The sequence below is a fragment of the Cydia pomonella genome, chromosome 19, assembly GCF_033807575.1.
Source record: "Cydia pomonella isolate Wapato2018A chromosome 19, ilCydPomo1, whole genome shotgun sequence".
Taxonomy (NCBI): domain Eukaryota; kingdom Metazoa; phylum Arthropoda; class Insecta; order Lepidoptera; family Tortricidae; genus Cydia; species Cydia pomonella.
Window position 1 is genome coordinate 2,740,031 of NC_084721.1, and position 23,882 is coordinate 2,763,912.

The 23,882-nt window shown below is 36.6% G+C and overlaps 2 long non-coding RNA genes across 2 annotated transcripts in view; one reads left to right on the forward strand and one right to left on the reverse strand.

Annotated features, from left to right (window-relative positions):
- LOC133528693 (uncharacterized) overlaps positions 1 to 23,882 on the reverse strand; it is a 204,025-nt gene that overhangs the window by 108,397 nt on the left and 71,746 nt on the right. The window lies entirely within an intron of this gene.
- LOC133528516 (uncharacterized) lies at positions 14,086 to 16,083 on the forward strand. The gene is made up of 2 exons (XR_009801005.1): positions 14,086 to 14,782; positions 14,981 to 16,083. It is a non-coding gene; the product is annotated as an uncharacterized LOC133528516 (long non-coding RNA).

Below are 23,882 nucleotides of genomic sequence, written 5' to 3' on the forward strand. Positions count from 1 at the left end.
TGAATCAATTATAATTCATATACGATTATTTACACTATTTTGGTTTCATAAGTAATATAAACTGATTTTCAAAAAGCATTTTTCAATCAATTTCAATAAAAGTACACGTCAAGATTGTTTACCATTATTCTAATACTAAAAAAAAACTAAATTTAGCCTTAACAACAAAGGCGTGATCATAATTAATTTAGCGTTAGAAGCAAAAAATATTTATGGAAAATGAGAATCAATCAGCTTTATGTAGGATATTAAAAATGGGAGATAATGCCATTTATATTTAACTAAATGTAGTATAGTAATCGCCAGAAAATATGTGTTGTCGAAAATCTTCTGAAAATACTAAAGAGTATTTCTATTATAAGGTAGATATCTTAATCTCTTTAAATCTATAAAATGTTGTATGAAAAGTTGCTGTTACACACTACAAAAAAAAACTGATTATTTACCCCCTTCTGTATGAAGGGTAGAGGTAAGGAGAACAATCTATGTGTATAGAAAATGTCCATCAAAAAACCTTAAATAGGTGGCGCCACAATACATGGCACAATTTTTTTTGATATTGATAAAAAAAAAGAAATGACTGACAGCGCACTTCACTCCGTCAATAACGTCTAAGTTCTGGTTCAGATAAGTTCTGGTTCAGATAAGTTCGTCATTTATATGTCGTATAATTAACAGAAGCAGTTCGATTAGGTAACCACTGTGTCACTTTGACGTTAGAAATATCTTAGTTAGGGATCACAGCGGATTCGAAATAAACGTCAATTTTGACATGTCGTTTAGTTATCCATGTTTCCAAAATCTTAAACGTGTCTTAATCATTCTTCGAATCGGGCCGTAAGTTCATTTCGTGTCCTTGTGCTACCCTAGCGCCACCGGAGAGATTTCGAACTATTATTTACAGCTGCCAGCTGGATACTTTTACAACAGTTCTCCCATGAGAATGTTCTCATTATCTTTACCCTCCATACCCTTCTGTTATTGTTTTTCGATGCCATCATAAATACTGATTTAACTTTCACCATTTTTACACATTATTAAATTATAGAAACGGGACTTAATCGCTTATTGAGTTTTAAATTTACCTCCGACGTTTCGAGGACGGCGTTGTCCCCGTGGTCTCGGAGAACACTCAATACGCGATAGTCCCGTTTTTATAATTGAATATTGCCATTATAAATGTATAAAAAGTTATTATGGTTTTAGGAATAAAAACATATTTAGTAGGTACTTTTTAATAAAGTATGTAGATTTTGTTAACATAAATAGCATTTTATAATTTGAATTACTTCAGAGTTTTTACCGTCTCTTTTAATATCTAAAACTCATTTTAATATTACGTGCTTGTAACAGCAATTCTCAAACAATATTATGATTGTACGTTTCTCTTAGAATAAACTAAATACTCGTACATTTATTTTAAATCTTGTGGTTCCTATTCAAACTACAGTTTTGGGCCTATGCTTTAACTAAATGGTTTATGTAGTAAATTTATTTTCTAATATATTCATCCAACGCTATATGTATTTGTAAATTATTATAATAGGTTTAATAGTCATTATAGTATTTATTTTGTATATAGGACAGTGTCACAGTTTTTCAGTAAAAATAATCAGATACTTGCCGGTACTGAGTTAATAGGGAGAACCGGGAATTGCCGGTTTGGGGTAGGTTTAACTAGTCAAATCATGTTGATCATTAATAAGTAAGTAAGTAAGTAAATATTCTTTATTGCGCCAACAATTATACATTTTACATACATGTAAAACTACAAATGAATTTTAAAGGAAAATAGAACCAGTACTCATTTTGTACGCATCACACAGTACTCTAGTACGCATTTTGAGATTATTTTTATGAGATTTTGATGATTTTATAATATTAAAACATATAAATCTTGTATTTTTCTTATTTAAACTCTGCCTCACTGTCAAAATTTTGGCTTTGAGCATTTTTTAAATAATTGAGACGTGAAAATCATAAGCTCCCACTATCGCCATATAATGACTCACGTTAAAACGATCCAGGTTCGGGCTGAGGCGTCCGATACTTCAATTTTCTATAGAAAGCATCGCGTGATCAGCGATCAGCCGTCATAGAAAATTAAGCGTCGAAAATCTCGGTCCGGACCAGGACCCTTTTTATACAACGACGGTGGCAAACAAGCATACGGCCCGCCTGATGGTAAGCAGTCACCGTAGCCTATGGACGTCTGCAACACCAGAGGCATTACATGCGCGTTGCCGACCCTTTAAAAACCTGTACACTCCTTTTAACTGAGTTGTCCTTTATTTGGAAGTCATGTTCAGTCTGAAGTTTTGTTTTCCATTCGATGGTCAAATTCCTATCATTTCTGTACCTCTTTTTCCGCATATGAACATTAGTAATTAATGAATATTATAATTTTATTAAGCACACACGTATTGTGTTAAGTACTTTCCTTTCAATTTCCTGTCAAGTAATTTCCTGTAAACTAGATATCATAATTCAAAATTATTATTTCTTTATTTCAGGCCAGTTTGCCCATAGATTGTCAGTTATATACACTTACAAAACTAGTGTTAGTACATCTTAACCTAGGTCTCACAGCTTTTCATTTGGGGTCTTGGTACACAGGACGATGGGCAGACGCCCAGTGACTAAAAAATGGACAGCCCATCTCTCCGCTATATCTACCAGCAAGCTGTTGGTGCTCGACGCAGGCGATACATTTCAGAGGCGATTTGACGACGCCTGTTGCTGATTTATGGTATTACCCACCTGACAAAACCTGTTTTTAGAATTTTAATTTATCAATTAGTTTGTAAGCATTATTATGTACCTATGTGAAAAAGAAATTATTGGACTGAAATATTGTGACACTATCCAACTTAATATTAGTTTTATATCGACAGCACGCCGGATGATAGATTGATTGTGTTATTTTGATAAATTATTGTTATATTATTAAAGTGTTTGTTAAGTAATAAATAATGTGTTTCATTAACTTAACAAATAATAACCTAAGAGTATGGAGTGGCACCTGACGCAGCTTATAGCCTATTATTTACGGGATAAGGTTCAATTTTGATTGCAGGTGAATTATAAGGCAAACACGTCTGGATTCTAAACTGATTTATTGTAACTGAACGAGAGGGTAAAATGCATAAGTATCTATAGGTACAGCTAGATAGGTATAGGTATAATATGGGGACGGAAATCGACAAGAAATAGCCATTTTTCCGGTCCAGGGTGCAGGGGGTTGCCAATCGTTAACGCTACGTAGCGTAGAGTAGTCTTATCTATCACTCTTCTATATTAGTGCAGTGATAGTTGGGTTTTGTTCGCTACGGAGCATTAGCACGTTGGCTACGCACTCAGGTCAACGATGTTGTACGAAAACTCATGGCTGGCAACGATGTTGTACGAAAGTTCATTTATTTAAGATCATATTTGTAAAAGGCTGTTTGTTTTCTAAATAAATAAATCATCATCATCATCGTCTCCTAGCCGTTTTCGGCCACAGCAACTGCTTTCTACCGCTGAGAGTGTCGCGGGTGCGCTCTCAGGTGACTGACGTAGCCAATCTTAGCAGCGAATGTGCGGCCACACTCGCTGCAGGTCAGCACCCCTCCGACGTAATTATATGTTATGGCCATAGGTGGTCTGGCCTTTAGCTCGTCACGCTTATCGTCAAGTTCTGTGCGTCGCCTGGCTTCGAATTCACGCACCTGCGTCTGCACAATATGCCTCCACTGTGGACGGTCACCAGCTAGACTCTCCCATGTCGTTGGTTCTATATGAGCTCTCTTCATATGCCGCTTCAACACATCTTTGAACCGCAGAAACTGGCCGCCTCGCTTTCGCTTACCATTTTGTAGTTCGCAGTAGAAGATGCGTTTCGCGACTCGGTCCTGGGACATCCCGGAGACGTGACCGCACCATCGTAGCTGTCGTCTCATTAGGTAGGCCTCTATTCCGGCGACATCGGCACGTCTAAGGATCTCCGTGTTCCTAAGACGGTCGGACCAGTGGACACCCATAATGTCGCGGAGGCATCTCAGATGGAAGCTGTCTAATGAGCGAATATGCTTCCGATACAGGCACCACGTTTCTGAAGCATATAGAAGATTTGGCAGGACAATAGCCATGTATACAGCAACCTTTGTAGCGAGCTTTATGTCGTGTGACCGAAACACCTTTGAACGAAGTTTGCCGAATGCTGCTGCAGCGGCTCCTATTCTACAGTTTATCTCGTTCGCAAGGTGGCACTTGGCTGTGATGGTGCTACCCAGGTATTTAAACAGTCTCGGCCGAGTTTAATGTCAATCTGGGAATTGGCAATTGTGTCAAGGGCCAGAACTTCAGTCTTTTTTTTTTTTTTTTAATAAATAATACTAAAGCCTAACCTGTAATATATGATCATTGTCAAGAGGGCGCTGTTATTCCCATATATATAGGGTAGGATGACAGTACAGTATAGGATGAAAATAGTTCCAGTGAAATTCCGCAACATGGCGCGTGATCATATATTACTTGTCAGGCTATAATAGTATAGTAGCTAGTATAGTAGTATAGTAGCTTGTATTTTATTATACAACAGGCCGCAAGTACCATAAAACCACCTATAGTCCGAAATTGACTTGAATATCAAATAATAACCTAAAAGTCAATGTGATGTGATGGTGTGTGGTAAATGTGATGTGATGATGGGATTCAGGTGTAATTATTATTTGAACGTCGAAGTTTAAGGGAAAATGTTTTCATGAATGGAATAAAAACTCCGAAAAGAAGATTGGTATTGATACTTTATTAAGGATTGAACTTGTAGGCGGTTCTCCGCCTTTATTAGCATCGCCCATAGTGGTTAAAGTAGATGCACTATTAGATAGTAGTCAAAGAATAACTCACTTCACAATCAAAAGCTATTTAATATCAAATCAAAAGAATAATCACAAAATAAATGCACTGGTAATTAGGAAATCACACATTTCATCGATTTTACACTCTTTCAATTATACTTAAATGACGCGAGATTACGTGGAACAAAAGCGATTCGTCGGTTCCGTGGTGCGCTCGTTGAAGTTTAAAATCATTCTGCCATTCAACATGGCGGCGCTAACCATCGACCCAACGCTCCGCCAGACTGACACTTAATAGCTCCATCGTAACTTAAGAGCAATTCCTAGCTGAGCAACTTTTCAAATCTCGAATTTTTGAAGCTATGTTTCTGTCGCGCTGCGGTGGGCGGGAGCGGGAGCTATCTAAGTGTGAGTGCGCGCACACAGACGCGAGACTCGAACGCTCGCTCATTGCGCGCCGTACCGTCGACATCGCCCGCGAGCCGGACGGAATTTATCCTGCGCTGCCCGACCGACGCAAGTTGTTTTTGTTGTTATCACATAATATTGTTTTTCATTTTTATATTATACTGTATCTATTAATTACTATATAGGTAAGAGAAAAAAAGAATGATGTCCCTGCTTCGGTCGTAGTCGTACAGTCAAGTGCAAAAATATGTATCGAAAGAATCGTCTCATAAATATGGTACTACGCTCTTATTACACTGGAATAAGATGCAACGGGACATATTTTTGAGTAAGATGTGTACATCCATATTTTTACACTTGACTGTACTTATCCGTATCAGTAAGTTGGGAGTGATCATGGTGTGTTGTGAAATTTTGTAAGTAGGTATAAATATATGTTTAAACTACAATCTATTTAACTTGTAGTACGATGGGGCTAAACTTGATGACAATGACAATCTGGGTAATGCCGGACAATTTTGGGACCAATTGAGAGAACTCGTGAAAAAATGTTTTTTCGAGATCTCAGCACGTGACAGATTCTTGAAGTACGGAGCAAATCGTTAAATAATAACCGTAGATTCGGCCTGAATTTTGGTAATCTTCAATATAGAACGGTTAGGGTGTTTTGCCATCAAGGGAGAACATCGAATGGTGAAAAAAAGTTGCTTCTAATGGAAAGAGAATAAGGTATCACAAAGAAATAGGTCCGGTGTCTACCCTTATCCATTGTATATAAATTACATTACAGCCACCAATAATTACAAACTTAAAAGTTGTCAACGAAAGTGTTTTTCTTCGTATTTTTGTATCCGATCTTAACCCTGATACAAAAAAATGGGAAAAATGTGGCTCTCAAACTTTGATATTTTATTGGTTTAATTTTGCAATTATGTATATAATATATAGTTGATATATAATCTTTTTTTTTTGATAAAATGTAAGGATCGTATGTAAAGAGTAAAGTAAATATATAGGAAAAGAGAGCCCTCTTGAAGCATTTTAAGGAAACTAATTTCGAAGCCCTATCTCTATTTTGTATCCGAAACTAGCAATGTATGTATGCGTGCACATCTACATATGCATCCGTATGTGTAGGTACTTTATTGCGAAAATTGCTCATTTGCTATCTATTTTACTCGATTTTGTTATAAATTTCAACATGTATCATCATCCCTATACAATATAAATACTCTTTATTACACACCTCAATAAAAGAAAACAATACAAAAGAAAACAGAAACATAAGCACAGGTAAACAACATGCGGTCTTATCGCTAAAAAGCGATCTCTTCCAGGCAACCTTTGGGTTGCGGAAATTAAAAAAATTACATTGTCAGTAAGTAAGTGTACATAGGTACACATACAACTGGATGGTACTGGATAAAAATAATGGTACGAAAGTGTGATCAAGAAAACAATAAATGTGATAATTAAGTAGGTCAGTAGGTAAATTGAAGAAAATTTAAAGTTTGACAATCACTGCTGTTTTAAATAGGTAAAGATGGGATTGTTTCTTTCCGATCTTTACCTGGATGGGTCACGATCGGATATCGGTCTACAGCAGTGCTAGGCCTGTTAACACAATTACAAAAACAAACACAGTTTCATCACAATACGCGAAATAAATTACAGGGCGAATTCAAATTCGCGAAATTTACCTTGCTCTCTGTGATTGCGCATAGCACAAACTCCCTGAGCAACGCGGGGACACCGGCAGTCGAGGCGCAATGAAATGGTGTCTTACACAATGTTGCCACCATTAAAAAATAAAGCCAAATTAGGAAGAAATGAATGTCCTACGTTCTTCACCCGCATCCGGTATTTACCCAACATACTTTAATCGTTGAACCGCCGCATTTCAAAATGGCCCTTATTTTGATATCGGCTAGCCGTAATGTAATACGGCGGATTATACAATACGACTGCGATACTTATAAGCAGGGATCGGAACCGGTTTTTTGCAAAAACATTGAAATAACCATATATTTCGGTTTATTTTATACTCAAAATGTAAACGTATTATTAGATTGCCCGATTAGGAATGAAATAATTAACAAAAAACGAAAAAATACCGTTTTCCTTCCCATACAAAAAATACCGGTTTCCAATCCCTGCTTATAAGTATATAAATCCCCTCGTCAATGTAATTGCATTAAATTTGCCATCTAGTGGCAAACATCAAAGTAGTTATCTTTTACTTGTGACGCACAAGTGTGAGCAATGTAAAATACTAAGTATATTTCTTAAAAAAATTACCTTGTTTATTGATTGATTATACGTAGTAAAAGAACATGTGATTATTAAATTATAATACGAAAAGTGGTCAAATCGCAAAATGCTGTCGTTTTATTTAAAATAATGAAATAATTAGACCGGTTACGAAAGTACCGGGAAATCCTGGTTCTTTAAAACAGTACCGGTTCTGCAATCCCTAATAAGGATGTTATGCCCATCACTATTTCTTCTGTGTACGTATATTTAGAAACTGTCTCCGCCTCCAATTCGTGCGATAAGGACAACTGCAGCCCGGACTGAAATTCACATGCAAAAAACTCAAAAATCGAGCTTTCGCTCTCGACTGTTTCCTCCTCCAAAACGCAATCAATCTTTATGAAATTTTGGAAACTGCAAGAGGAAGAAATAATCTATGCCGCTATGTTTTGATTTTTTGGATATTTTTTGTCATATTTGTATACTGTGCCTTTTTTTACAGCCAATTCAATTGAGCCGTTTTTGCGATTTTCGAGGCGCTGTATCTTTCTTCAAAATAAAATAATCCAAAAAAGCAAAACATAGCGGCACAGATATTGATGATATTGATCTTATTTGAAAAAATCACTGCTCTAGGTTAAAAATCGAGGGAGGAATCAGTCGAGAGCGTTTGTATGGAAAAAACGCAACTAGGAATTCCTCTTAAAAGATGGCGCTAGGGAAGCGCCGTCAAACTTAATTCAGGATTGTAGTACTGAACTATACCTATAGTTGGACGGGTTTTACATGAGTACAGTTTTACAACGAACAACAAAGTCTTTAACCTTTTGAACGCCACGCCTATCGCACGCGGCGAGTAATCGTGAACCTTGTTGGTACGCATGAAGGTTGATATTGGGCTGTAGCCGCGCGCGTCATATGACGTCTTTGGCGGTCAAAAGGTTAAAACTTTCAAGGCCCTTTAGGCTAGCTGCAAGTCGCCGGCAACCGATCCCAGTGTGCCGTATCTCTGTAGAAGTTTGATGGCAAGTGGCCAGCTCATGCTGCCACTAATTAAGAAGAGGGGAGGAGGAGGGAGGTTTGAACTCTCCTTAAGCTATGGCAGGCGCTCAATTAATACCACTAGATATACAGTTTGGAAATTTGCTAACATCGTGCTAACATTTTATATATAAATTTACGCTTTTGTTATGTACGCTATAAGTTTACACTTTTTTTTTTCAATTGTACATCGAATAATTTAAAATTAGGAAACTATAGGTCTATAACGAAACCAATCCATAGCTATTAGCTAAGTTGCTCATATGTTTATTTTAAGACTGTTTGTTTCTCAATAAATTGTAAAAAAAAAAAAAAACATTTTGCGCCTTTCTTATCGTGTGTGTTTTATTGTTTTTTTTTTTTCATAAATATAAATAATTTTATTGCATAACAGTAAAAAACTTGCGAGCTGTCCGCCTTTTTATCCCCTTAATTCTTTGTTTCCACCATACTTTTGGAAATCTGTAGAATTTGCAATCACTATTCTTGTTAGTGTTTTTACAATTCACAACAACACATCTTGTTAGGACCATATTTATCTTAAAAACAATAAATATTTACTGCAAAACCATACATCTGACAGTTCATGTCAGCACTATTGGTTTCAATTTTAGCCGTAGCGAGCGCTGTAATCGTTTCGACTTCTACTAAAATTCAATAATCAAAATCATTTATTCTGCAAGTAGGCCTCAAGAGCTTTACAAGTAAATACAACATTTATAGTGACATGAAAAATACATAAAAATATTTATAAATATAAGAGCCAATACCTGCATGGCTAAACATTACATTATAATAATATTAAAATAAATAATACCTACTATATAATAGAGATGTATCTTATATCTTTACCAGGCTTAGTTGTTCTATATTAAGGACATCACTTTTTGTTACGCTGTTACAGAATGTAGATACTTATGAAACGCTACTTTTGATGTTGACTGTACAATACACGTGAGAAAAAGTAATTCGCAACTCGTATCGATTTATTAAATTCCCTTCGGTCGTATTTTCATTTATCGCCACCCGGCCGTTATGAATTTCCTACTTATCGCACTTGTATCGTAATGTCATATTACAATTTCATTTGTGTCAAAATAATTGGGAAATTAAGTCCAATTTACGCGACTATTGTTCCAAGTCGCTTTTATAATTGTTTTGAAGTATCATTCTCCCTAATGATATAGATATTATGAACTTTATTAAACAACAGTAAGGTTCATTTTTAATTTGCTTTGTCACGAACGTGCAGATGGGGTAAATTTAATGTGTTAACACAGTCGCGTTGAAAACAATGTAATACTGTTCGTTTTATTATACCGAGATTGAAATGTATTGTTTTGCATTGAATTGTTATGCATTTCTGTAAAATTAATTATTCAGTTAAGGTGCCGTAGATTCAGAAAACAGAGTTTTTGAAAAATTGTGGCTCATTTTTAGATTACAATACGGTTGCCAGAAAAAAATGGAATTGGCAGAGTTGGAATTAGCAATTATGAGGATTCTCTTTAGGGACTTCTTCGGTATTAATCCTGATTTTTTAATTTTGCTCAATAAAAAAAATCACGAACATAGGTCTAAAACGCACTTTAAAAATTTATAACAATTTATGCACAAAAGCTAAAAATATGAAAATTATATTGACTTTGGGGGCTACGTCTGAGTGAGTAAAAAGCAAAGAGAAATAAGAAGTAATAGAGTGCTCACTCCATACATCAGTTTTGGTACCAAAATGCTTATTATATTCGTAGTCGACATCTAGCATCGAGTAGCGGAACTCTCAGTACTGCTACTCGACAATACATATCGCGGCAAACAAAAAGTCTAATGCTCAACGATTTTCAGCTAATATTATAACCAGAGTAAGCGTAGGAGTTGAAAATAGAGTTCCGGTTACTCTGGTTATAATATTAGCGGAAATTTCTCTATGGTAAAAAGTACCTTTGTTAAACTTAAACTTATGTATTCCAGATGGCCATGGAGCGCGCCATGCTCGGCATCAAGCTTCAAGATCGAGTAAGGAATGTCGAGATCCGTCGTCGTACCAAGGTGCTAGACGTGGGTTGCGTCATTACCAAACTAAAATGGAGTTGTGTCCTGTGGAGACATGTCCCACCCACATGTTGCTAGGCAGAGTGATGGCAGGTGGACTAAAATGTTAACGGAATGGTGGCCGCTTTCGGATGAAAGAAGCCCCTGGCGTCCGTTGGCTCGTTGGGTGGACGACATTCGGAAGATTGCGGGTCAGTGTCTGGATGAGATTGGCTCAGGACCGGGACAAGTGGCGTACTAGAAGAGAGACCTATACTCAGCAGTGGGCGATAAAGGGCTGGTATGATGATGATGATTCCGGATTAACGTATGTAGTGTGATTGGGTACATACTCGTACAGTTATCGTCACATAATATTTTGCTGACCGGCACAACAACAATACAACAATATTCTAGACCAATAGTGGGACCGGATTTTTGCCCTATAAGTTTCGATAATTCTAAAGAGTGAAAAGTGATGTTTATCTGGTATGGGACATATTTTTAAGCATATTTGTAATATATGAAGAAAATTTAGAACGAGCGTTAGATATAAATAAGGTATTTATGTATTTTTATTGATGGATTTTGAATATTGAATTAAAGTACAAAATTTAAGCATCGTCTTTTATAATATGTATGAAGCTTTATGCTATCAAATTTTTAGAAAAAAAATCAACGTGCTACTTTGTCAAACTCAAATTAGCTTATTATTTTGTCAATATTGAATTAAAGTTTGAAAAATCCACAATATCATATCTAAATTCTTAAGTTAATAGGCAAGGCAAAAAATTAGAAGAATAGGATATGTGCTTTACAATTAATATGCGTTTTTTGTCCTGTAAGATCTAATATTGAATTAAAGTCCGTAGAGATAAGTCTATTACTATAAAATAATATATGCAGCCATTTTATGGAAAGGTAGAAATATCTGTGTGTAGCTTGCATTGTAATAGTAAAATCAACTTAAAAAGGCGCGAAATTCATAACCACGCCGCGCTGGTCCGTCAACATGTCGGCTCGGCGCGCGGGAGCCTATCGTAGCCGACCTAGTGAGCGATAGATACCTCGCCCCGCCCGCGCCCCCCGCTCAGCTTCTCAAGCGCTGTTTGTCTTTTCTTTCAAATCATTCATTTGTTTATTTATCGTGCACATCAATTAAATGCGGACATTACATGAATTTAATTATAGAATAGAAGTTATTATGACTTCAAAATGAGTGAAAAATGTTTGATATGTGTACTGTACTGACTTAGTAACAGAGAAAAAACGAGGAATTGAGCAGTTAATAACTGCGAGCAAATAATCTTTCTTGGTGATGGGAAAGTTAAATATTTCTACGGGAAGGAGGAACTACGTTTCCATAAAAAGTGTAGATTATACATTGAGTCGAAGGCTATACCGGCGTACAAAAGACTAATGGAGGTGGCATCAGAGGGCTTACCGCGAACCACGTTCGACGTGTTGCCTCCCTGTCATACTTACGTACGAATTTACAAGTGCGACAGAGAGGTAACACGTCGAACGTGGTTCGCGATAGGCCCTCAAATGTACAGCCAAGTGACGATGATGAAAATTACATTTTCAAAACTTTTGTCTTTTGTTACCATTGTGTTAGCCGCCTGTACTTACTTTCAACATATATTAGTAGTTTATGTTACTGCTACATAATAAAAGGCATTAAAATACACGAGTGTGGGCTTAGGAAACGAACGAAGTGAGTTTCTTAAAAAGATCACACGAGTGTTTTAATGCCTAATTATCTTATACCTTTAAACGAGCAATTCTTGTATATATATATTTCCGGGATCTCGGAAACGGCTCTAACGATTTTGCTGAAATTTGGTATATGGGGGTTTTTGGGGGTAAACAATCGATCTAGATTAGTCTTATGTTTGGGAAAACGCGTGTTTTCGAGTTTTCATGCGTTTTTCTTGCGACGCAGAATATGGTCGCTAATTTCGTATTGCCGGCCACTGTCCGTCTGGTCCAGCGGGTTAAGACGCGGACTGCTAAACGAGTGTTACGGGTTCGAATCCCGCCTGGTGACTAACTTTTGTTTTTTTTTATATGTTCAATTTTATATATAATTTTTTAATTTTTATTGTTTTAGACAAGTTTAATTTAGTAAAAGAATGTAGTTAAGATTATCACCTATACACCACCATATTACAATAAATAGTTAGTTATAACCGAGCAAAGCTCGGTCGCCCAGGTACTATATAATATAATTATTGCAGGTAGTTCGCAATCACATTTTTAGCACAGGCATTTGAGAGGTATGGGCATTGTAAATGTCATCTGGCTCTGTGTGGTAGGGCACAGCACAGCGGATGTCATTCCAGATCTAGAGCAGAACCCAACTGGGGAAGTACCTCCACCTTACAGAAAATCGCAGCCAAATAACACTAGACCCTACTCATAGTGTTGTGTTCCTGCCGGTGAGTAAGGTTGCCAGAGCTCAACGAGGGTGTTAGGGTCGGCAACGCGCATGTAACTCCTCTGGAGTTGCAGGCGTACATAGGCTACGGATACTGCTTACCACCAGGCAGGCCGTATGCTTGTTTGCCACCGACGTAGTATAAAAAAAAAATAAAAAAAACACACAATTAAAATATTTCATACGACATGTGCTAATTATTTGTCTCAGTGTAAACAAAAATATCTCATAATTATGATATCAATTTTCAAATTCAAAATGGCGGACATGTTTTATAACTTATTTTAAGAAATTATGAGTAGTTTAAGACTTTAAAAAGCAAGAAATTGTTTCTTGCTTCTGTTTGTATATGTATCATGTAGTATTTGATGTTTTCATTATTTTTGAAAGTCCTCAGGGTGCCGATTACGAAAATGACATCCATTATGGAACCCAAGATGGCGGACATTCATTTTTCTTAAAAATCGGTATGGGTGTCATCTCCGAGGTTCTTCGAGGTTCCGATTACGAAAATGACGTCCATTTTGCAATCCAAGATGGCGAACATTATTTTTTCTTAAAAATCGATATGGGTGTCATCTCCGAGGTTCCTCGGGGATCCGATTACGAAAATGACGTTCATTTTGAAATCCAAGATGGCGGAAATAATTTTTATTAAGTCGATATGGGTGTCATATCCGAGGTTCCTCGGGATTCCGATTACGAAAATGACGTCTATTTTGAAATCCAAGATGGCGGACATTAATTTTTCTTAAAAATCGATATGAGTGTCATCTCCGAGGTTCCTCGGGATTCCGATTACGAAAATGACGTTCATTTTGAAATCCAAGACGGCGGACATTAATTTTTCTTAAAAATCGATAAGGGTGTCATCTCCGAGGTTCCTCGGGGATCCGATTACGAAAATGACGTTCATTTTGAAATCCAAGATGGCGGAAATTATTTTTTTCTTAAGTCGATATGGGTGTCATATCCGAGGTTCCTCGGGATTCCGATTATGAAAATGACTTCTATTTTGAAATCCAAGATGGCGGACATTAATTTTTCTTAAAAATCGACATGAGTGTCATCTCCGAGGTTCCTCGGGGTTCCGATTACGAAAATGACGTTCATTTTGAAATCCAAGATGGCGGACATTAAGTTTTCTTAAAAATCGATATGGGTGTCATCTCCGAGGTTCCTCGGGGATCCGATTACGAAAATGACGTTCATTTTGAAATCCAAGATGGCGGAAATTATTTTTTCTTAAAAGTCGATATGGGTGTCATATTCGAGGTTCCTCGGGATTCCGATTACGAAAATGACGTCTATTTTGAAATCCAAGATGGTGGACATTAATTTTTCTTAAAAATCGATATGGGTGTCATCTCCGAGGTTCTTCGAGGTTCCGATTACGAAAATGACGTCCATTTTGCAATCCAAGATGGCGAACATTATTTTTTCTTTAAAATCGATATGGGTGCCATCTCCGAGGTTCCTCGGGGATCCGATTACGAAAATGACGTTCATTTTGAAATCCAAGATGGCGGAAATTATTTTTTCTTAAGTCGATATGGGTGTCATATCCGAGGTTCCTCGGGATTCCGATTACGAAAATGACGTCTATTTTGAAATCCAAGATGGCGGACATTAATTTTTCTTAAAAATCGACATGAGTGTCTTCTCCGAGGTTCCTCGGGGTTCCGATTACGAAAATGACGTTCATTTTGAAATCCAAGATGGCGGACATTAATTTTTCTTAAAAATCGATATGGGTGTCATCTCCGAGGTTCCTCGGGGATCCGATTACGAAAATGATGTTCATTTTGAAATCCAAGATAGCGGAAATTATTTTTTCTTAAAAGTCGATATGGGTGTCATATCCGAGGTTCCTCGGGATTCCGATTACGAAAATGACGTCTATTTTGAAATCCAAGATGGCGGACAATAATTTTTCTTAAAAATCGATATGGGTGTCATTTCCGAGGTTCCTCGGGGTTCCAATTACAAAAATGACGTCAATTTTGGCGGTTCTTGTTGGTGCAGATTTCAAAAATAGAGACCATTTTAGAATTAAAGGTGGTTGATATGACGGCTACACACATCGACACCCATTTCAAAAAGTAGCGTCCGCCATATTTATTTTCAAAATAGATGTCATTTTTGAAATCCACACCCCTAAAAACCCAGAAAACAACACCCATGACGACTTTTTCAAAAAAGTGACGTCCGCCATCTTTATTTCCAAAATGGACGTCATTTGTAAAATTAGTACACATACATCATACAACATGAAAACTAAAAACATTTCCATCCTCTTTTGGGCAGTTGTGTAAGTCTGTGATAACCCTAGGTAGGTACGGAGACCTTGAGCGGTGTCGGCATTTACGCAAACATCAAAGGCGTCGGCCCACTGTTACTTTTTACACTGTGCTTTTAGTGTGTAAACGAAAACGTCACATGATATATCAAAAGAAAAGTTATTTTACAGTACATATGGGGCTACTTTATAGCACTAGTGCGAGAAGTAGCATATTATGTTACTGTGTCGAACATTTAAAGGGCCATAAGTACTGTAAAACGTTGTACGATACATGTGCGAATAGGTAATTCGCAACTCGTGTCGATTTAAAACACTCCCTTCGGTCGTGTTTTAATTTATCGCCACTCGTTTCGAATTTCCTATTTTTCGCACTTGTATCGTAATGTACTATTATCTTATACCTTTAAACGAGCAATTCTTGTAAGTATATATATAATAATATTTCTGTGATCTCGGAAACGGCTCTAACGATTTTGCTGAAATTTGGTATATTAATAAGCGGGTTAAGACGCGGACTGCTAAACGAGTGTTACGGGTTCGAATCTCGCCCGGTGACTAACTTTTGTTTTTTTTTATATGTTCAAGTTTATATATAATTTTTTAATTTTTATTGTTTTACACAAGTTTAATTTAGTAAAAAAAAATGACCTATGTAATAAGAGAAATCGACAATAGATGGCGTTACTCTGTGACAAGTGCTGTAAGGTTAAAATCGATTGTAAATAATAATAATTGTCAGTTCACATTTTACTTTTTAAGTTTATGTAGATTATCACCACCATATTACAATAAATAGTTATAACCGAGCAAAGCTCGGTCGCCCAGGTACTATATTACTAACTGTACTAGGTTGCCTTTTTAACAAGTTGGTCCAGTCCATGGTTGCCTACATTTTATTTAAAAATCGGTTAATCTAGGCGACCATTAACTGGACCAACTTTTTTAATACGGCAACTTTCAAATAAGCTTTCATTTGATATATCATACGATGAAATAACAAACAAAAAAACTATCCGTACGCAATCTTACAAGGCAACCTACTTGAAATGTATCACTGTGAATTTTGTCTTACATTTATTTCTTATCAGAAATAAATAACATGAGGGTGCATATACCTTATAACGTATCTCTATATAACTATCGGTTATCAATATTAGCATTAGCGGTTAACAACAACATTCCCCTTAAAACAAATAACTATCGCGAGGAAAATACCAAGTCCAAACATCTGAAAAAAATCGGGAAAGAAAAGCTGCAACTGGCTTTTAAAATGGTACAAGGAAGGGTGGTCATCTGTATGAGAATATGTTTTTTATGTCTCTATTTGACCCAATGGTTGACTGGTAGAGAATGCCTTTTGGCATTAAGTCCGCCATTTGTGTTTTTTTTTAATTGTGCAATAAAGTTTAAATAAATAAATAATATTCATGTAACGCGATAACGAATTCTACGTGAACGAAACCGCGGGCAATACCGATTATAGTAACAACAAAATAACAATTTTCTATTGCTATTAATTTAAAACACGCTTTAGGAATTTTTTTGATGGACCGTAGACGCAGTCAAGGGCACCCCGCTCCCCACTACCGTTGTTCGCTGCCTCCTGCCACTGCGCGCGGCGCGCGCAAACTTGCCGCGCGTTTGAAACGTAACGTATTTATATAAGCAAGGAATGCATACATATCAGTAATGAGTGTCGCCGTGATTTTATATTTCTAAATTTTTGTTTAGTATCTGAGATCATTGTTGATGATCGATTATTATTAACTCTACAAACTTTAATTCAATATTAGCTATACTGCTTAACCTGAAATCAATATCTAGACAAGCACATTGTCTACATGTCTAACTTTTTACTAGAATACTAAGTTGATCGATAATATCGTAATTTTGCAATATCAGCAACTCTAATTCTATATTTACAAAATAACTCGTGTTTTTACGTTTACCAGAAAGCAGCTGTTCCAGATTTCTAAAAACTGAAAATTGTACATAAATTGAAGTGTTATTCGATATGCTAAAGTTTTCTGTAACTTTAATTCTATATTTACTTAGTTATTAGCAAAAATTAAAATATTCAAATATAACCGAAAGCTCAACCTTAAAATTTCTAATTTTTTACCAAAGTATTATTTAACATACTCCCAATGACATATCAAAAAAGAAAAAACTTTAATATTATCGAAACCCATTTTTGTTCAACCGCTGGTCTATTCATTGCATACCTCACGCAGTGTAAAGCAAGGTACCATTAATAAGACTTAAAATAACCGCAGCCAAATAACACTAGATCCTATTCATTCATTCATTCATTCTATGTTGTTCATGCCGCTGAGTAAGATTGGCAGAGCTCAACGCGGGTGAGTGTTAGGATCGGCAACGCGCATGTAAGTTATCTGGAGTTGCAGGTTTACATAGGCTACGGAGACTGCTTACCATCAGGCGGGCCGTATCCTTGTTTGCCACCGACGAAGTATAGCATATAAAAAGCCTTGGCCTTGCAAGGGATGACGGATATGCGCTATAAATTAAATGTCTGAAACATTGTGTATGGTCGAGGAAATGTTATTTGCACCGATGAATGTTATCGCTGATGGCTCTTTTACATTATGATAATAAAACAATTAGCACCCCGTCTTGCTTAAAGTATACTTGAGCTAAACAATCTTGATCCAAGTTACTTTTCAAAAGTTTAATTTCGATATCCTGGTATTCCAACTTTTCAATTCGTAGTCTATTGTTTAAAAAAATAAAAGAACTATGTCAACAAAACCTTAATTTCAAAGTAGATACTATTTGTGTTGAAAAAAAGTTTCATTTAACTAACAACGTGACGATATTATCCCAGAAACACAAAGTCATAACCAGTTATTCCCACTATATGGATGGGAGGTGCGGCAAAGTACTTCACGCGTCTTTTGTCCTTTGGCAATCGTAAAGATTAAATATTATGACCATTTAGATGTAACATAGTGTATTTCGTTGAGAAAACCGCTCCATGTAATTAAATTAATAGCAACATACAGTAGATACGCGAATACTAGTAACATTTTAAATAAAAGAGAAGTGGACGACATATCTCCAGTAATAACTTACCGCAGGGGCCACCGGCGCTGGCATATCTCCGAGTGCGGTACATTTGAGTTCTTTGCGCTGCACTTATTCAGAAACGTGGTACTAATATTTATTAACATCATGATATCAAATGAGATGTTAAGTGCCCTTAAGCTCTTTAAGGACCTTTCAAAAAGGTTAGCAGAGGTCACCGGCGACCGCAGAGCTGGCAGCTTCCTCGCTCAAAGAATTAGTCTTGCAATACGGCGAGGAAATGCTGCCAGTATCTACGGCACCATGCCGCAGGGGGATATTTTTTTGTATTTTATTTTAAGTTTAGTATTATTTATTTTTAGATTTAGGCTTAAAGTTTTATAGTTTAATTATGTTTTATTTTCAAATTGAAATAAATTTCGTTTCAATAATAAAAATAAAAAGTGCGAAATTGATGCATAACAGGTGATAAAATGCGACCATGATACCCCTGCAGTACATTAGAATATTATAACACTTCACTAAGAAAAAAAAATGAGATGTTTATTGAGATGTTTAATGAGATGTTATAAGGTAATATTACAATGGTTATCTAATACAATCGAATCGAGTCTACCGATAGCCCGACATACAAGAGTATATGTATATGAGGTAGGTGACTACCGTGACTACTGACTACGAGTATTTCCATGGAGTATTAAAGTTTTGATTGGCGTTTTCTGTCAATGGTTATTTTTATTTTTCTCTCAGTACCTAATTAACATAGTTTTAAGTTTATACTAATAGTCGTTATGGATCAGTGATCGGAAATAAACGGGTTTTTTTATTGTCATCTTGGGTAGGCTCTCTGCCACGCTTAGTGCCTATGTCCAATCACGCTCTGCGAGTGTTGAGCCATTTAGGGTCATAGCTAAATTGGTTGTTCGATACTTATGGTATCAAAAGTCCAATTTAGCTAGAACCTTAAGGGCCACTACACCATCCTACTAACCCGGGGTTAACCGGTTAAACCGTTAACCCAGTGTCAAATTGCACTGGTAACCATGGTAACGCCATATTAACCGGTTAACCTCGGGTTCGTGATTGGTGCATTGGCCCTAAATGGGCATAACAATCACGGAACGTAACTATACATTTATTTAGATCAGTTTTTGAAGTGGGTGTGTGGTAACTGGTAACCCTAAGTGTACCGAATACCTTATTGATATTAAATTGGCATCGCATCTTCATTTCCGAATGCGGCCTTTTTCTGAATATCTTATGCAACGAAACGACGGCCATTTGTAATTTTGTTTCAGGTCCAGTGAATTCGGCGATTCCTAGTAAGGTGGAAGTACTAGTGCTCGACGCTGCACTAGTACTCGACATGGGCACTTTATGTCAAAGTGACAAGGATTAAGTTCGAATACAGAAAAATCTTCGTTGTTCAAATTTAACCTATATTTCTATGAAATAAAGTGCCCATGTCGGTGACTATTAGTGCAGCGTCGAGCACTAGTACTTTTACCTTATATATCTTAATTTGAAACTATGCAATGCAACTGTATCAAGAGTATTGTTTGTTTAATAATTCATAATTTAATTAATATTTTAATTAAAGGAAATAATTGCATTTTCAACGTGATATTTTCTAATATACAAATATAGAATTTTTCAATGTCCGTAGTTGTTATTGAAAAAAAAGTTATACCTGAAACACAATTTTGCACAAATAAGCACGTAAAAATGACAAGATTTTGATATTATGTTCGCGAGGCGTGTTTAAAATAGACTAAATTTGCTACAGTAGGTACGAGACTAAAATTGTTTGACTGTATTGTATAGCTAATAGTTTCAGAGATAAAGCCTTTCAAAATTTATAAAAGTGGGAGAAATATTCGGCTCACTAGGTCCAATCTATGCTATATTTCTTCCTCCTTTTAGCTACTAGGGCAATATATATATTATTTTCGTATAATTTAGCGAAGAGAAATTCATTTTTGAAATATTCTTTATACCTTTTCATACAAAAAAACTGATTTTTGCACAATAAACGAAAATAATATTAATGTATTTATTTGGGACAATTTTGGCCTTAACAATCACAGTGTGGTGATCTGCCTAGATAAAAATTTTGCCCATTTATTCCTTATTCTATAAGGTGTATCACTTCAAAGCAGGTCGTAATACATTTTTGTATAAAAATATGTAGCGGATGGCAGTGAATGGCCAAAGTCAAAGATTAAAAATGTTAAAAAAATGTTGCCCTAGTTGCTAAGAGCAGGACGAAATATAGCAGATTGAACCTGGTGGTCCGACCCTTTCCCAAAGTAAGTTTTGTTAGGTATTGTAGTAGGAGTTGAAAAGTTGTTTCACATTTTCTTACCATGTTTCAATGGAAATGAAAACAGAAACTAAAAATAGCTGACACAAATGTCTCTAATCTTTAATGAATGATAATATAATTGTCTGAATTTAAAAGAAGAAACTAATTAGTTCCGTTCAATTGTGCCCTCGTAGTAATCTAATTTTGTACGTTGCCAAGGCAATGTCGTGAAAAACGTCATTAAGTACAAACAATTTTTACAATTATTTAATGAGGAATGGCCGAAAATAATTTTCGCGAGCATTATGAAATTTTGTTCCATAATTTAAATATTTTTGGGTGGAATTTCCATGGGTTTGTAGAGGCACTTGAAAAGAAAAGGACGCATTGAGTGAGAAGTATGAAGAGGGAATTTAATTTAAATTATTTAGCCACTTACAGAGGGCCGCGCTGGTGGCCTAGCGGTAAGAGCGTGCGATTTTCAATCCAGAGGTCGCGGATTCAAACATTTCAAACAAACCCCGGCTCGTACCAATGAGTTTTTCGGAACTTTTGTACGAAATATCATTTGATATTTACCAATCGCATTTCGGTGAAGGAAAACATCGCAAGGAAACATCGCTTTGTCCTGGCATTTTGCAACGGCTCATGGGAGGCTTTGATCCGCTTGCCAACTAATCCCAAGAATTAGCGTAGGTAATAGTTTTTACGAAAGCGACTCTGCAATCTGACTTTCCAACCCAGAGAGTAAACAAGGCCTTATTGGGATTAGTCCGATTTCCAACGATGTTTTCCTTCACCGAAAAGCGACTGGTGTCAAATGATATTTCGTACATACATTCAACTCATTGCTACGAGCCGTGGTTAGAACCCGCCACATCCGGATTGCAAGTCGCAAGCTCTTATCCCTCAAGGTCGGACAGCCAAAACGTATGAAACAGCGAATTTTTTTTTTCGCTATTTCGGGGTTGGACCCATAGTAAAAGTATGACGTATATATTCACCCCTTAAATTATTGCAGGTAACTAAACACCCTGTATATATATTTACATTACCTTATTTCCTTGTGTGTGTGTGTGTGTGTTTTGCATACAATCATAAACCTGTGTCAAGAATATTTTGTATACAACAGGAACATCGATCACAAAAGGAAACAACCAACAGGTAACGAAGCCTAACAAAAGAAACTCGAAATGCGGAGACCGTGAAGAATGTAATAACATTACAACAATGGACTCTTTCGTGGCGTACAACAGGCTAATTAGACCTATTTAATGATAACTCGTTCCAAAATTTGATAGAAAGATTAAACATCAAGAGATCTATTAAAGGAAAATACAAATTTTACTAAGACTTAAGAATAATTACAAATATGATATAAAATAATTATTAGAATTAATAATAAAAACCATAAGTAAACTAAAACTAAAATATGACTAGGTATATTAAATCTAAAATAATACTAAAATAAATCTAAAAATGGCCCCTGCGGCATAGTACCGAATACGCTAACAGCATTTCCTCGCTGGATCGTTAGATTGATGCGTTGAGCGTGGAAGCTGCCAGCTCTTAGATCTCCTGTGGCGTCTCTGAGTCTCTTAGACAGATCTTCGAAGAGACTCAGAGCGCCAGGGCCCCACGGACCAAGGGTCTCGACACCGAATGGAATAAAATTATACTCGGCGCCGATACCCCTGTATTTTCCTACCTTGGCGTTCTCCGCCGCGTCTGCCGCTGCCGCTCCCCTTATAGAAGTTCGGTGGAGATGTGACGGGGCTAGTGTGTCTACACACGTTGTATCCCAAACCAGCACCCGTCCCATACTCCACGGAATCAGGGACATCCCGTCCGGTCTCTTGCTGCAGTTCTGGATATGCCGGTCGGCTCTAAAAGAGCCGGCACATTAACTGAGGCTAGAGACCGGCGGATGATGTCATTGATGGCAGCATGTCTTGAAAAGCGGCCAGCGCTTCGTTGGCAGGAAAGTCCGTGGTGCCCTAGTCGGTCAACCTCACTTCTGCAGGGGCAACGATGGGGGGCGCAGACCGGGACCCCGAGACGGAGTCAAACTGGAATACGAAGAGTGTCGGGATTTAAATAGATTTAGGGGTTTCACAATGTCCAAGTAAAGTCCTGAATAAGCTACCTGCCACTTATCTGACGAATAAAGTCATCGTTGGCGTTTCACAATCTTCAAATATGGTTAACTGGTAGATAAAGTGCTAAGTTTTGCAGGAAGATTTATATTTACTCAAACTTCCATATCCTATTATTCCCATATTCCATATCCAATACTTTACTCAGACTTTGTGAAACAAACACTTAGGGCCTGTTTCACAATTTCCAAGTAAAGTCCTGGGTAAGCTGCCTGCCACTTATCTGATGAATAAAGTCATCGTTGCGTTTCGCAATCTTCAAATAAGCTTAAATGTGCTAAGTTTTGTAGGAGGTTTTATCTGACTGTTAATTTATTTGTTAATTAGTATGTATCCAATACTTCATAATTCATAATAAAATTTAATAGAATATGGTATATACAATTTTGGTATCGTTGTTTTTTTTTTTTGGTATAGAACAGCATATTCTGCCATCACTGGCGTAGAAATATATAAATATGTAATACATTTTAGCAACAAGAAATTTATATAACTTAACAGATGGGAGTTTGTTAAGAAAAGTTTGTTATATCATTATCTTATATATTTATAGATTTTTTTGTATATTTATATATTTCCGGGATCTCCGAAACGGCTCAAACGATTTCGATGAATTTTGCTATATGGCGGTTTTCGGGAGCGATCTAGCTAAGCCTTATTTATCTCTGGTATTTAAATTTAAACCCGATTTTTTTAGTTCTTATATTATATTTTTCGAGCAAAGCTTACTTAATGTGTTGCCATTTTTGGTACCAAATATCTCTTTTTTTTTCAAACAACGGTCCGAATTGTTCCACATCACTTCCACAAAACATTAGCCAGGAAAATGGGTCATGACGAACGAACTTGCTAATCAAAAACGCCCGTGGCTCAAATACAATCCTAAAATGTATATTGAACAATTCAATTTTCGTTCTCGGACGTCACTTTTTGCATTTGACGTGAAATTAAATGAGTGAACATGAACGGCATTTAGATATAACAATTTGATAAAGTTTTGATATCGGTTTGATACACCTGGAAACGACTTACAGCCAGGAGGCCTACCGCAAACGAA